Source organism: Schistocerca nitens, chromosome 7 (assembly GCF_023898315.1).
Source record: "Schistocerca nitens isolate TAMUIC-IGC-003100 chromosome 7, iqSchNite1.1, whole genome shotgun sequence".
NCBI lineage: Eukaryota > Metazoa > Arthropoda > Insecta > Orthoptera > Acrididae > Schistocerca > Schistocerca nitens.
In genome coordinates this window covers 175470112-175482654 of record NC_064620.1, presented here as the reverse complement: position 1 = coordinate 175482654, position 12543 = coordinate 175470112, and the positions used below count along the sequence as shown (strand labels likewise).

The window sequence follows — 12543 nt, the reverse complement described above, 5'->3', positions numbered from 1 at the left end:
CGGTATGAAACAATTTGTGCAGGAATAGTTGACGTCTTCCTTTTCACTCGGTGGACTATTACCGATTTTTTCTGTTTGCTGTACATTGTCCGCGAATAAGGCGATACACACAAACACAGAGTTGTTCATCTAGTAAGAACACCAGTAACATCCTTCCCCTCCCTCACCACAAACACTTTAAAGACTAAGTCCCATGAATAAAACAGTTTCAAATGTTTCATTTCTTTACAAATGAGTTAATGCGTTAAATATTTGACACTAACCATGTAAGCGACAAAAAGTTTAAAGAAGGTGCTCTCAAACTCAAATATTCGATGAATGTAGTCTGGGTAATTTGCGCGCCACGAGTCATTGACATATTTTCTAACTGTAATACTTGTGTTACTCTGTTAAATCTTTAACATCAGATTATATCTTTTAATGAGCAAATTATGACAGCATTTTAAATTTTCCATTTGAGTCAATAATTATATGAAATAACAAGTTTCCTGTGGTGGCCGTTTTGAAGCAGCTGTATATAAATTGCAGTAATATAGAAGAAAAACGCCTTTTGCATGCTTCACATTAAGCTACTTATTTAACTTGAGCATCCAGACACGTTTCACCTAATTTACAAGCCATCTCCAGGGGGTTTCCTGAAATATTACACGATTTCTTCGGTTGCAGATATAGGTTATAGTTTGCACATATTCTTTATAGATTGAAAAAAGTTCACTAAAGTTCTTATAATAAATTCAGCATTCTCTCATATAGCAAATTGCTTGAAAGCTTGCATTTTTCCGCGCGGTACTTTTCTATTCGAAACATAGCACTATAAGTGCCATTTTCTGTGTCTGGACTGTCATTCGTTTCTGAAAGAGTTGCCAAGTTTCTCAGTTTTTGCTTTCAATTGTTTTTTGTCTGTATGTGGTGTTGTAAGTTTTGTGTGTGTACTGTTTTTGTTTTTTATCTATATTGTTTTCTATTTTTATTCTTTTTATTAATTTTTGATTATTATTGTTATTATTATTATTCCCACGTTTTATTTATATACTTAGGAGAGGAATACGATTTGGCATCATCTGTTGAGATTTCTGTGTATTGCATGATAAATCAGTGTAAACAGTGAATGGTTAGTCGTATTCAGTTGGTCATTTAGTAGCAATTCCTTTTCGACCTTTTTTTTTGTAAGGATGATAATTTTCTTGTAAGCTCAGGAGCTGGTATTCATTGTTTATTCTATTTTCATGTCTTTCTCTCTTGTGGTAGGTCTGTCATTATTTTCCCAGTAACGAATGGTACTTTCCAACCTTATAAGAAAATAATCACATATACAAAACAAAAGCTGAAAAGAAGCTGCTGCTAAATGACCAAATGAATATGGCTAATTCCCCACTGTTTATACTTGTTGATCACAAAGTACACAAAAATCCCAACAGATCACGGGTGGCCAAGATTTCGGCTCCCGGGCCATGCACTGGCACGAGTGCCTTAGCGCTCCGCTTTGGTGCACATTTCCCCCAACGCCGAGCGACACTATCTGAACGTGACGAGAGAAAACATGCGGAAACTGCAAATGCGCCGCATTTAAATGGCAGTGCAGTAGTCCTGCATATGATTTGGTTCTATATTTCACATTTCTCAACAACACAGATCAGAAACCAGACAAATTTTAAGTATTATTTAATTATTATTGCCGCGCTGAAGACATAATTTTTGTCTGGTAGGAACTGTCGGCATACAGACAGACGCAGAAAATTTCACAGATTTTCATATTCAAGTTGCCAAGCAATCGAGACTTATTTAGTTTCATAACCGGGAAAAGATCCTTCACACAAATATGTCGATCGAAATATTGTAGCACTTTCGCAGCCTCATGATGGAGACTTTGAAACTCTACCTGACGAAAGCAATACAGACGTCCTGGGCAGTTTTAACGTATAAACATTTGTAATTAAAGCTGGAATTACCTTGCACGTGAAACATGCACATGCACAGGGGCACTTTCAACTGAAACGGCAATCGGTCTCGAAAACGGCTCGAAAATATTTGTAAGACTGACAGTGTCCTGAAAACCTTTATAAAACTATCGTCGTAATTCTTGCAAGACCATAATGATTTCTTCAAACCTCGCGCTTTCTTTAACGCTAGTGAGCTGGCGGAACCGTATTTTCTTTGTCAAAATATGTCCCTTCTACAACGTGATTTTCTTTTTAAATGCATCCCCATCAAATCAGAAAGAAATTATTTCTCATCTTGCACTATATTATCGTGGCCAGTGTGCAGTCAAGTCTACTTAAAATCCGAGCTCTGCAAACCATTGCGGGTTTGTAATTTTCGTTCATACACTCCTTTTTCCCTTGTAAATTCAACAATGACAAGTTTTAAATCGAAAAATCTTTCCAGGTTTCCCCTTTGACTTAACCAACGAACTTTGCAGTAATACATGCAGTCACCATACTCTTCGTTCGAGTTCATCGAAAACAGTGCAACTGGCAGTTGAATAATGCGTGCGACTTCAGAAATTTTAATGTTCATACCACCGATATCTTCACGTGCTGCATGCTTGCAAATTTAGCAGAAAGTACTTCTTGATGTACTGAACAATGAATCCCAACTGTCGATCGTTGTAATTCTTTGGTCTTTTCTTGTCAACTAAATCTTTAAATTCTTTCTGCATGTTATTGCAATATCGTATCCTAGCAAATTTGCAGTACCAGTCGCTTATGCGACTGCGTAATATATATGTTAAGAATTCTCATCTCTCTCTTCTCCGATACGCATTCATTTTCAAAGGCTTGTGACGATATATTACTAGACGACCTCTTTTTGTACAAACATCCAGTGCATCTATGAACGTCCTTCATGCCACAAACAAATGGCGAAAACAAATAGCGCTGACACCACGATTCTGCCGAACTGAAGACAGTTGAGCCGACTGTAAAATGCCTCACCGCAACTCTAAGTGAAATGTCGCAATGCACCGAGTACTTTCGGGAAAGAAGGTCTAAAAGCGATAAGAGCGAAGCCTTGGCCCCCTCGTGGCCCGCATGGAATTTGGCACGTCGTGGCCGGCACTACAATAGACACTCACAAATCCCATTCTCCTCCTAAGGGATAACGTTCATGTCTGGGGAGTATGGCGGCCAGCAGAAGTGTTTAAATTCAGAAGAGTGCTCCTGGAGCCATTCTGTAGCAATTCTGGACGTGTGGGGTGTCGCACTGCCCTGCTGGAATTGCCCAAATCCGTCGGAATGCACAATGGACATGAATGGATGCAGGTGATCAGACAGGATGCTTACGTACGGGCCACCTGTCAGAGTCGTATCTAAACATATCAGGGGTCCCTGTTTACGTATCTCTGTATTTGAATGCGCATGCCTATACCAGTTTCTTTGGCGCTTCAGTGTAAAAAAGAGTACACACGTACAAAACTTACATCAACACATATACAAACAAAAAACAGTTGAAAGCAAAAACTGAGAAACCTGGCATCACTTAAGAAACGAATGACAATCCAGACACAGAAAGTGGCAGTTAGGTACTATGTCTGAAAACAAAATTACCACAAGGAAAACGGCAAGCTTCAACCAGTTTGTCCCATGAGAGAAAGCGTTTTGGCCTACAAATAATGAATTAGAAGCTGATCAGTAAGGACTTTATCATTTTATTATACAAATTGTTAATGAACTGTTTTCAATCTGTAACCAATATATGCAAACTATAACCTACGTCTGCAAACGAAGAAATCATGTAATATTTCAGAACACCCCCTGAAGATTCCTTGTAAGTAAGGCGAAACGTGTCTGGGAGCACAAGTTAAATTATAAACTTAATACGCAGTATGCAAAATGCAATCTATTGAAAATTAAATGAAATATTAAAATTCACATTTTTGATGCCCCTGTAAGCCGTTAATAGGCCACCTGTAACTGTTTCCTCGCACTTTGAACCGTGTTAGGTGTTTAGTAATACAGATAATTACTGAGATGACACCTTAAAGTTGTCCGCCAAACATAACAGCTCACTGTACGGTTCACTATTGTCTACAAGTGATTTTCCCTCCCTCGATACTGTCCTGTAGTGAGATGCTGCAGACTGAGAGATCAGAGTTTCGTTGAAGTGTGAGTTCCCAAGTGTTAATACATAAATGCATCTATAGTGCTACATATTAATGAGCACATACATCCACAGCAGCCAATGAGAGAAACTGCCGTATTTCCTCCGCTAAAGGAAAAAGGGAAGAGTAGAGATTAGTGTCCTGTCGACAACGCTCTGACTGGAAATGCAGCGTAAACTCGAATTCGACCGGTTAGGAAATCGGCGAACTCTTTGCAAAAGGAAATGGCGGAAAACATAAATCTGAATGACGCGAAGGGATCAGAATCCCACTCGATCCGAAAACGAGCTCAATACCTTATGCACTGTGTCATCCCGTTTAGTTCATCAAAACCATGATGAATTTATTCCACATCCTTGTCTAACCGGTTTAGTGTTACATCTCTAATGAATTTCGTGTTAACTGCACATTAACCTTCAACTAAATTCTACGCCGCGTAGACTGCCTCGTTTGGCACCATATGCCTGACAACGAAAGTTTCCGATTGCGGGAGGTTTACTCCTAAGTAGCGGCCGATTAGTTTTCTGTGTCTTACCAAATAGTCCGCCCAATATGAGTGTGTGCCTGGAGTAATGTCACTGCACATACACCGGACAAAAAAAAAATCTGTCCTTGCTTGCCGGTGTACAGCACTAATACGTTACAAAAAGTCGTGCACCAAAATGCTATTTTTCAGCGAGTCATATTTCGACTTCTACTGAGCAACGACATAAGGAGTCAAGCTTTTTGGTAAGCTCGTTGGCCTAGCAAACGTATTTATACCTACTGCAGCTATACTTCGATAGAGGGTCAAAATTCAAACATGAGACACTTCCTCCCGCCCACGCAAATAGAGAATCGGTTGGTTCCTTTGCATTAGGTGTGGTCTAGGGTGGACATTAGGCAGCTTATAACAGCACCGCTTGTTTATGGGCGATTCCTGAGAAAATCGCGAAGAAACATGAGTACCACTATTGGGGATGGCAACTTCTATCATTTCTTAAGACACAAAGGAATTACAGACATTGGTTGAGAGAGGGCACTGATTGGAATCAATGGAGAAAGTTGAAAATTTGTGCCAGACCGGGATTCGAACCCGGGTCTCCTGCTTACTAGGCAGATGCTGTGACCACTAAGCCATCCTGAGTCAGTGGTCATTGCAACTGTACGGCCTACTCTAGCAACCCTCTCGTCAGACCCAAATTCTCATGCACACGCTACTAATATAGTGCCCCTTGCCCATTGTCCTCATTACTCGCGGCATTTCGCCGATTCCCGTAAGAGTTCGAGCATGGTATGCATCCGCACTGAAGAGATCATTGGTCACCTAGCCGTTATTATACATAGGGTGCGTCACGTAAGACGTTGCACCCCTTTCATCTCTTGAACGGTTACACATATCGAAACGCGGTTTTCGGCAAATGCTGCAGCGTCGGCGGGCACATATGTTTTTGTTTGGTTAACATTTTTAGCACTGTTATCAACTGAGATATTGAAATAGGTATGTTTTTTTTTAAACGGAACCATATACTTTTTGTTAATGCTAACGTTGAAACCTGTCGTATAGAATTCGAGAAATGTCCTAGAATGTGAGAGCACGGTGGCCGGAAACGGCATTAGCTGTGCAAACACTGCCAAGCAGGCGCCTCGGACCAGGCTGCATAGTTGTATACCATAAGGTAGGCCTGCGCTACAAAAATGAAGTTTTTGGTCCTTGAACCAACTTCCGGATACAGGTTCATCTACGGGTGTTCAGTATGCCCAAAGTGGTACTGCAGTGACAAAAAAGAGCTAAAAATATCTTAAAATGCCCGAAAAGAACATAAAATAACTGCCAAAACTTATGTAAAACTGGATAGATTGAAAATTCAATAAAATATTTCTAATGATATTTTTACTCTTTTAAGCCGGGCGTTTCAGATGAATTTCGATCGATGAGCAAAGTATCCAGAAACAATATAAAGCAAACGATTTTGTGTTACACCTGTATTATGTGTACTTATTTGTTGTTTACAGGTGTCAAGATATATAAAAATAAACGGTCAAACCTTTAATGACCTATAGTTTTATATAAACATCACACCAGACTACAGGAAGGAAAAGAAGGGAACCAGCGGAAAGACTTTCCTGTCGGAGTAAAAAATAGTCGAGTGTGTTCATCTTTAAAAGACTCTGACAGAAAAGTGGGGAACCAGCTGCTTCAGCTCTCATCTCGCATTCCTCACAAAATTTTTGGCGCTTTTTTGTGCTGAAAGAGAGTTTGAGAGAGAGTGACTGTGGTGTCACCGCCAGACACCACACTTGCTAGGTGGTAGCCTTTAAATCGGCCGCGGTCCGTTAGTATACGTCGGACCCGCGTGTCGCCACTATCAGTGATTGCAGACCGAGCGCCGCCACACGGCAGGTCTAGAGAGACTTCCTAGCACTCGCCCCAGTTGTACAACCGACTTTGCTAGCGATGGTTCACTGACAAAATACGTTCTCATTTGCCGAGACGATAGTTAGGATAGCCCGCAGCTACGTACGTCATTTGCTACGACCTAGCAAGGCGCCATTATCAGTTGCTATTAATATTGTAAAGAATGTACAGACAAGAGCTACGTTCAACACTAATGGATTAAAGTTAAGTATTCTACCAGTTACCTCCTTTTTTCTAAGTTCTAATTACCTTGTCCTGTTCCAGACCTCACGCCAGCCTGCGTGAGCTTAAACACGTGCCTTTCGGCGTCCTCTACCATTAGTGGGTTGGATCTCATGCCAATCCACAACATTTTGGCGACGAGGTTTTCTGCGTTCTTATCGATATTGCCCTGATTTACTTGTGTAATGGCTTCGCCACAATCTCCAGATGTACTGTCCGAATTTTATCGCTCACAGAATCAGCAGATGCAGGCCTTACTGGATGCCCTTGGACAGCTCGTCCAGGGTCAACGTGCAATGCAAAACGATGCGGCAGCCGCCGCTCCACCGCTAACGCAGCCACAACACGCAGTTGCACCAACTTTTCGTCCTTTTGATGCTGCACTGGAAAGCTAGACGGATTGGTCACGCCAATTTGGATTCCATCTCGCCGCCTACAGAATTCAAGATAATGAGCGGCAGCCTTTTCTCCTTTCCTCCATAGGCGTGAATACGTACCGTGTAATAGTCAAATTATTTCCCCGACGCGACGTAGCAACTCTGTCCTACGACGAAATTTTGTCTGCATTAGATGCATATTTCAAAGAATCAGTCAATGTAGTTGCCAAACGATATACCTTCTTTCGTACAAAACGTACGGCAGGCCAGACTAATCGGGAGTGGGTTGCAAATTTGCAAGGCCTTACTAGAGATTGTGCTTTTGAGTGTCAATGTGGACTCCCTTATTCAGATACTATGGTCTGTGATGCAATTGCATAGAATGTTTCTGATGTTTGTATAAGGGAACAGATTTTGAAACTAGTCAATCCCTCCCTTCAACAAGTGATGGACATATTGGATCGGCAGGACACACTTGACTTTGCTCAGGAATCATTTGAAACTTCACCAGCCATGTGTCACGTTAACCGGCCCGCTGGGCGAGCTGCTCGGAGCAGTGAACAGCCCTCGCGCCCGGCCGCACAGCTGCCACCCGGCTCTCAGCCACGAGTGCCGCGCAGGCAGGCAAATGCAGTGCTAAAATCATGCCCACGGTGTGCTACTAGACATTCGCGTGAGAATTGCCCGTCACGCCAGGCTATTTGCTTTTTCTGTAATAAAAAGGGACATGTTCAGAGTGTTTGCCAGAAAAAGCTCAGATCGGACACGCACAACCATTCCAGGCCCTTTGCTTCGCGCCAAAATCGACCCAAGGATACTCCGGCTCATGAAACTTCGCCCATGGAAATTCATGTAGTTCATTCCACTCCGACCAGTGCCACTCTCTCTACCAGTGACTGTGTTCGTCCCACAAATAGTGTGCGTCGACAGCGCCGGAAATCCCGTCAAGTCGCAAGTGACTTTGTACCAGTGTCAGTTCACATTGCACGAGACAGTCGCTCTTGTCGCCAGCAGGACAATAAACTTTTTGTAGACTTGGACATTAACGGCAAAGTGATACCATTCCAGCTCTATACCGGAGCTGCAGTTTCACTGATCAATCAAGACACGTACAAACAGCTGGGCACACCTCCGCTGCGTGCCGCACATGTTAAGCTAAGTACATATTCAGGTCACGAGCTCCCTGTGTTAGGACAGTGCAGCCTTCTTGCAACATACAAAGGACAAACAAAACTTGTGTCATTGTACGTCCTTCATTCTTCTTCTGCAGTGAACTTGTTTGGTTTCGATTTATTTCAGTTGTTTCACTTGTCTATAGTCAATCAGGTCCTATCAGTGAACCAGACTGTGCCTTCAGACAGTGTTTCTCGTCTATGTGAAGAGTTTGCAGACATTTTTGCACCGGGCCTTGGTTGCGCTAAGAACTATAAAGCACATTTGGAACTGAAAGTACACGCGCAACCAAATTTTTCAGAGCGCGCAATGTTCCCCATGCATTGCGTGATGAGGTCGCAAGAACATTAAACGATTTGGAATCACAAGGTGTGATTGAACGTGCGCAGGCTTCTCTCTGGGCATCACCCTTAGTAATTTTGCCAAAACCTTCCAGAAAATTGAGACTTTGTGTGGACTTCAAGGCAACAGTGAACCCACAATTAGTGATTGCAACTTTTCCTTTACCCCGCCCGGAAGATCTTTTTGACAAACTGTGCCCGGGTAAATATTTTTCGAAGTTGGACCTAGCAGATGCGTACTTGCAAATACCGGTGGACGAAGACTCCCAGCGCGTTTTGGTGGTTAACACGCATCTTGGTTTGTATCGATTCAAACGACTGCCATTCGGGTGCGCATCTGCCACTGCACTGTTTCAGCAATATCTGCAAACTGTTTGTGCGTCAGTCAACTATCTGGACGATATTGTGATCTCCGGACAGACGGAAGAAGAACATTTAGCCAATCTCAGAACATTATTTCAGGTCTTGTGACAAAATGGTCTTCGCTTGCGGAAGGACAAGTGTGCGTTTTCTGCTCGTGACTTACCCTACCTGGGACGTGTAATCAATGCCCATGGCATACATCCCAGTCCAGAACACCTCCGTGCCTTCGCCGCAGAATTTGAAGCAGCTACAGAGTGTGCTGGGAAAAATTAATTATTACAACAAATGTGCCGCACGGCTCTTCCATTCCAGCTCCGCTTCATCACTTGCCGTAAAGGTGTTCCGTTCGTCTGGACGACGGACTGCGAACGCGCCTTTCGCCAGTTGAAATCGGCGTTGCTTTCCAATACTTGCCTTACGCCATTCGATCCCCAGAAACCTCTTTTGTTGATGGTAGATGCATCGGATTTCGGGATCGGTGCTGTGCTTGCGCACAAAGATGGATCGCACGATCGCCCTATTGCCTTTGCGTCCAAATTGCTCTCGTCTGAGCAAAGAAATTATTCACAGATCGAGAAAGAAGCATTGGCTCTCGTATTTGGTGTTACTAAGTTTCATGATTTCTTGTATGGTCGTCACTTTACCATCATCACGGACCACAAACCTTTGACATCGCTTTTTCATCCGAACAAGCCTGTACCTCCACGTACAGCGCAGAAATTCATTCGCTGGTCTATTTTCCTCTCGCAGTACCGCTACGATATCTTGTATCGGTCCACTGCTAAGCATGGAAACGCCGATGCGTTGTCCCGTTTGCCTGTTGCTGAGGATAGAGCATTCGATTCCTCCGAACTTGCTTGCATGTTCATTGATGCGGAAACTGATGACGTGGTCGAATCGTTTCCGATTGATTTTCGTCGTGTAGCTACAGCCACAGCTGCTGACCCTGTCCTTGCTACCGTTCTGTGTTTTGTTGCTACGCAATGGCCCTTGTCAAAGTCACGGATCGGGGATCCGTTGGTTCGCCGATTTTTTGCTCACAAGGAGAGACCTTTTGTACGACGTGGTGTTTTGCTGTTGCGTTCTGATAATGATCAGTCCAGGGTCGTGGTCCCACGTTCGTTACAGTCCTCTGTCTTACGGCTTCTCCACCAACGACATTGGGGTATAGTGAGAACGAAACAACTTGCTCGTCAGCACTGTACTTGGTTCGGAATCGATGCCGCGATTACAAATATGTGCTCTTCTTGCATGGCGTGTGCCGAACAACAATCCGCACCACCGCGGAAATTCTTTGCATGGCCAAAAGCCACTTCCCCTTAGCAACGCTTACACATCGATTTTGCTGGTCCATTCTGGAATGCTCGATGGTTGGTTGTGGTAGATTCATTCAGTAATTTTCCTTTTGTTGTCCAGATGTCTTCCACGACGTCTTCTGCCACCATCCAAGCGTTATCTGCTATCTTTTGCATTGAAGGTCTTCCGCAGACTATTGTTTCCGACAATGGCCCACAATTCTTGTCCGCAGAATTTCAGTCCTTCTGCAAGGCCAATGGTATTCAACATTTGACGGCCGCGCCGTTTTCGCCACAGTCAAACGGTGCCGCTGAACGATTGGTCAGGACTTACAAGTCACAGATGTTGAAGTTGAAAGAGTCTCATTCTCGGGAGGACGCGTTATTGCTCTTTTTGTCCTCGTATCGCTCTCAGCCCCGAGATGGTCGCTCGCCGGCTGAGTTGCTCCACAGTCGCCCTCATCGCACCTTGATGTCTTTGCTACATCCGCCGCATCAGGTTCCTGTGCAGCGGCAGACGCCTGCTTTTGCTCCAGGCGACGTTGTCTACTACCGTAACTATCGAGGTTCACGGCGTTGGCTCGAAGGGCACATTCTTCGCTGCCTCGGCCGCGCTATGTATCTGGTTTTGGGGGCCTCTGGTGAGGTGCGCCGGCATCTCAATCAGCTGCGCCTCTGTCGTCGCACGGGATCTGCCGCTCGCCGTCTGCTTTCAGCGACGGTGCCGCCCGGTCAGCGCCCTGGGGACCCATCTACTGGCTCGCCTCAGCCCCAGGTGTTACCGACGCTGCCTTCCATTTTGCCCCATGGCGACGCACCGCCGCCGCCTGTTCTCCCGCCGGCGACGCCCGCAGTGGACGCGTCGCTGCAACCGCCGGGCGCCTCCCTGGGTCACGCGCCGCCGATCGCTTCCCGTGACCAGTTGTCCTCCGATGTGGAACTCTTGCCCGCGCCGGACCATATGTCGTCTTCGCCCGTCGGGTGCCCCGGCCCGATGGAGGTCGACCCTTCGGCCCCTCCTGTCTCTCTGCGGGCGCATACACCGCATGTTGGCGTGCACCCTGGAGCAGGTTTTCAGGCGTTTCCTAGCTCCCCTCGGACCGAATGGCAGGGTGCGGGTGGCACAGCCTCGCCTGTTGTTAGGCTCCCCACCTCGTCGCATACGTCAACATGGGGTCCTCCCCACGGCGGGCGGAAGCCTTATAACACAACCGTACGCCGATTTGCGGGGGAGGCATGTGGTGTCACCGCCAGACACCACACTTGCTAGGTGGTAGCCTTTAAATCGGCCGCGGTCCGTTAGTATACGTCGGACCCGCGTGTCGCCACTATCAGTGATTGCAGACCGAGCGCCGCCACACGGCAGGTCTAGAGAGACTTCCTAGCACTCGCCCCAGTTGTACAACCGACTTTGCTAGCGATGGTTCGCTGACAAAATACGATCTCATTTGCCGAGACGATAGTTAGGATAGCCTTCAGCAACGTCATTTGCTACGACCTAGCAAGGCCCCATTATCAGTTGCTATTGATATTGTAAAGAATGTACAGACAAGAGCTACGTTCAACATTAATGGATTTAAGTTATGTATTCTACCAGTTACCCCCTTTTTTCTAAGTTCTAATTACCATGTCCTGTTCCAGACCTCACGCCAGCCTGCGTGAGCTTAAGTGCGTGCCTTTCGGCTTCCTCTACCATTAGTGGGTTGGATCTCATGCCAATCCACAACAGTGACAGTGGAAGAGAAAGCGAATAGGTGGAAGAGAGAGCGAACAGTGACGATTGGAGAGAAAGAGAGAGGAGACAATGATGGCGGGAGAGAGAAAGTGGCAGTGAAAGAGAAAGAGAGATGGATGAAGACAATAGCAATGGGAGCCAAAGAGAGAGATGGGATATTGGTGGTCAATGAGCGACAGTGGAAGTACAAGAGAAACAAAGTTGGATGGATGTAGAAACAGTGACGGCAAAAGGGAAATGAGAGTGCGTAAATGAGGAATACAGATGAGTGGAAACTATACACAGGCTTGGGGATCTGGATCCTCCCAGACCGGCGAACTTTAACGCGTAGGTATAGAGAAGGGCGCATTTGGGACTGAAATTTTAAACGCGTGGCTACAGGGGAAAAGTAAGTTGCATCCCAAAAATTTTTGAGTGCCGAAGTATCATGGAGACAGTGATAGTGGGAAAGACAGACAAAAAAGGAGAGAGTGTACGCGAGAAGGGAGACGGTAGCAGTGCGATATACTGTAAGTCAACGGAAGAAAGGAAACAGTGGGC

The 12543-nt window shown here is 45.1% G+C and overlaps 1 protein-coding gene and 1 non-coding gene across 2 annotated transcripts in view; both read right to left on the bottom strand.

The window, feature by feature from the left end:
• The window catches only part of LOC126195328 (RNA-binding protein fusilli), a 1033937-nt gene that overhangs the window by 685056 nt on the left and 336338 nt on the right, over window positions 1–12543 (bottom strand). The window lies entirely within an intron of this gene.
• Trnat-agu (transfer RNA threonine (anticodon AGU)) lies at window positions 5153–5227 on the bottom strand. Its single transcript has one exon. It is a non-coding gene; the product is annotated as a tRNA-Thr (tRNA).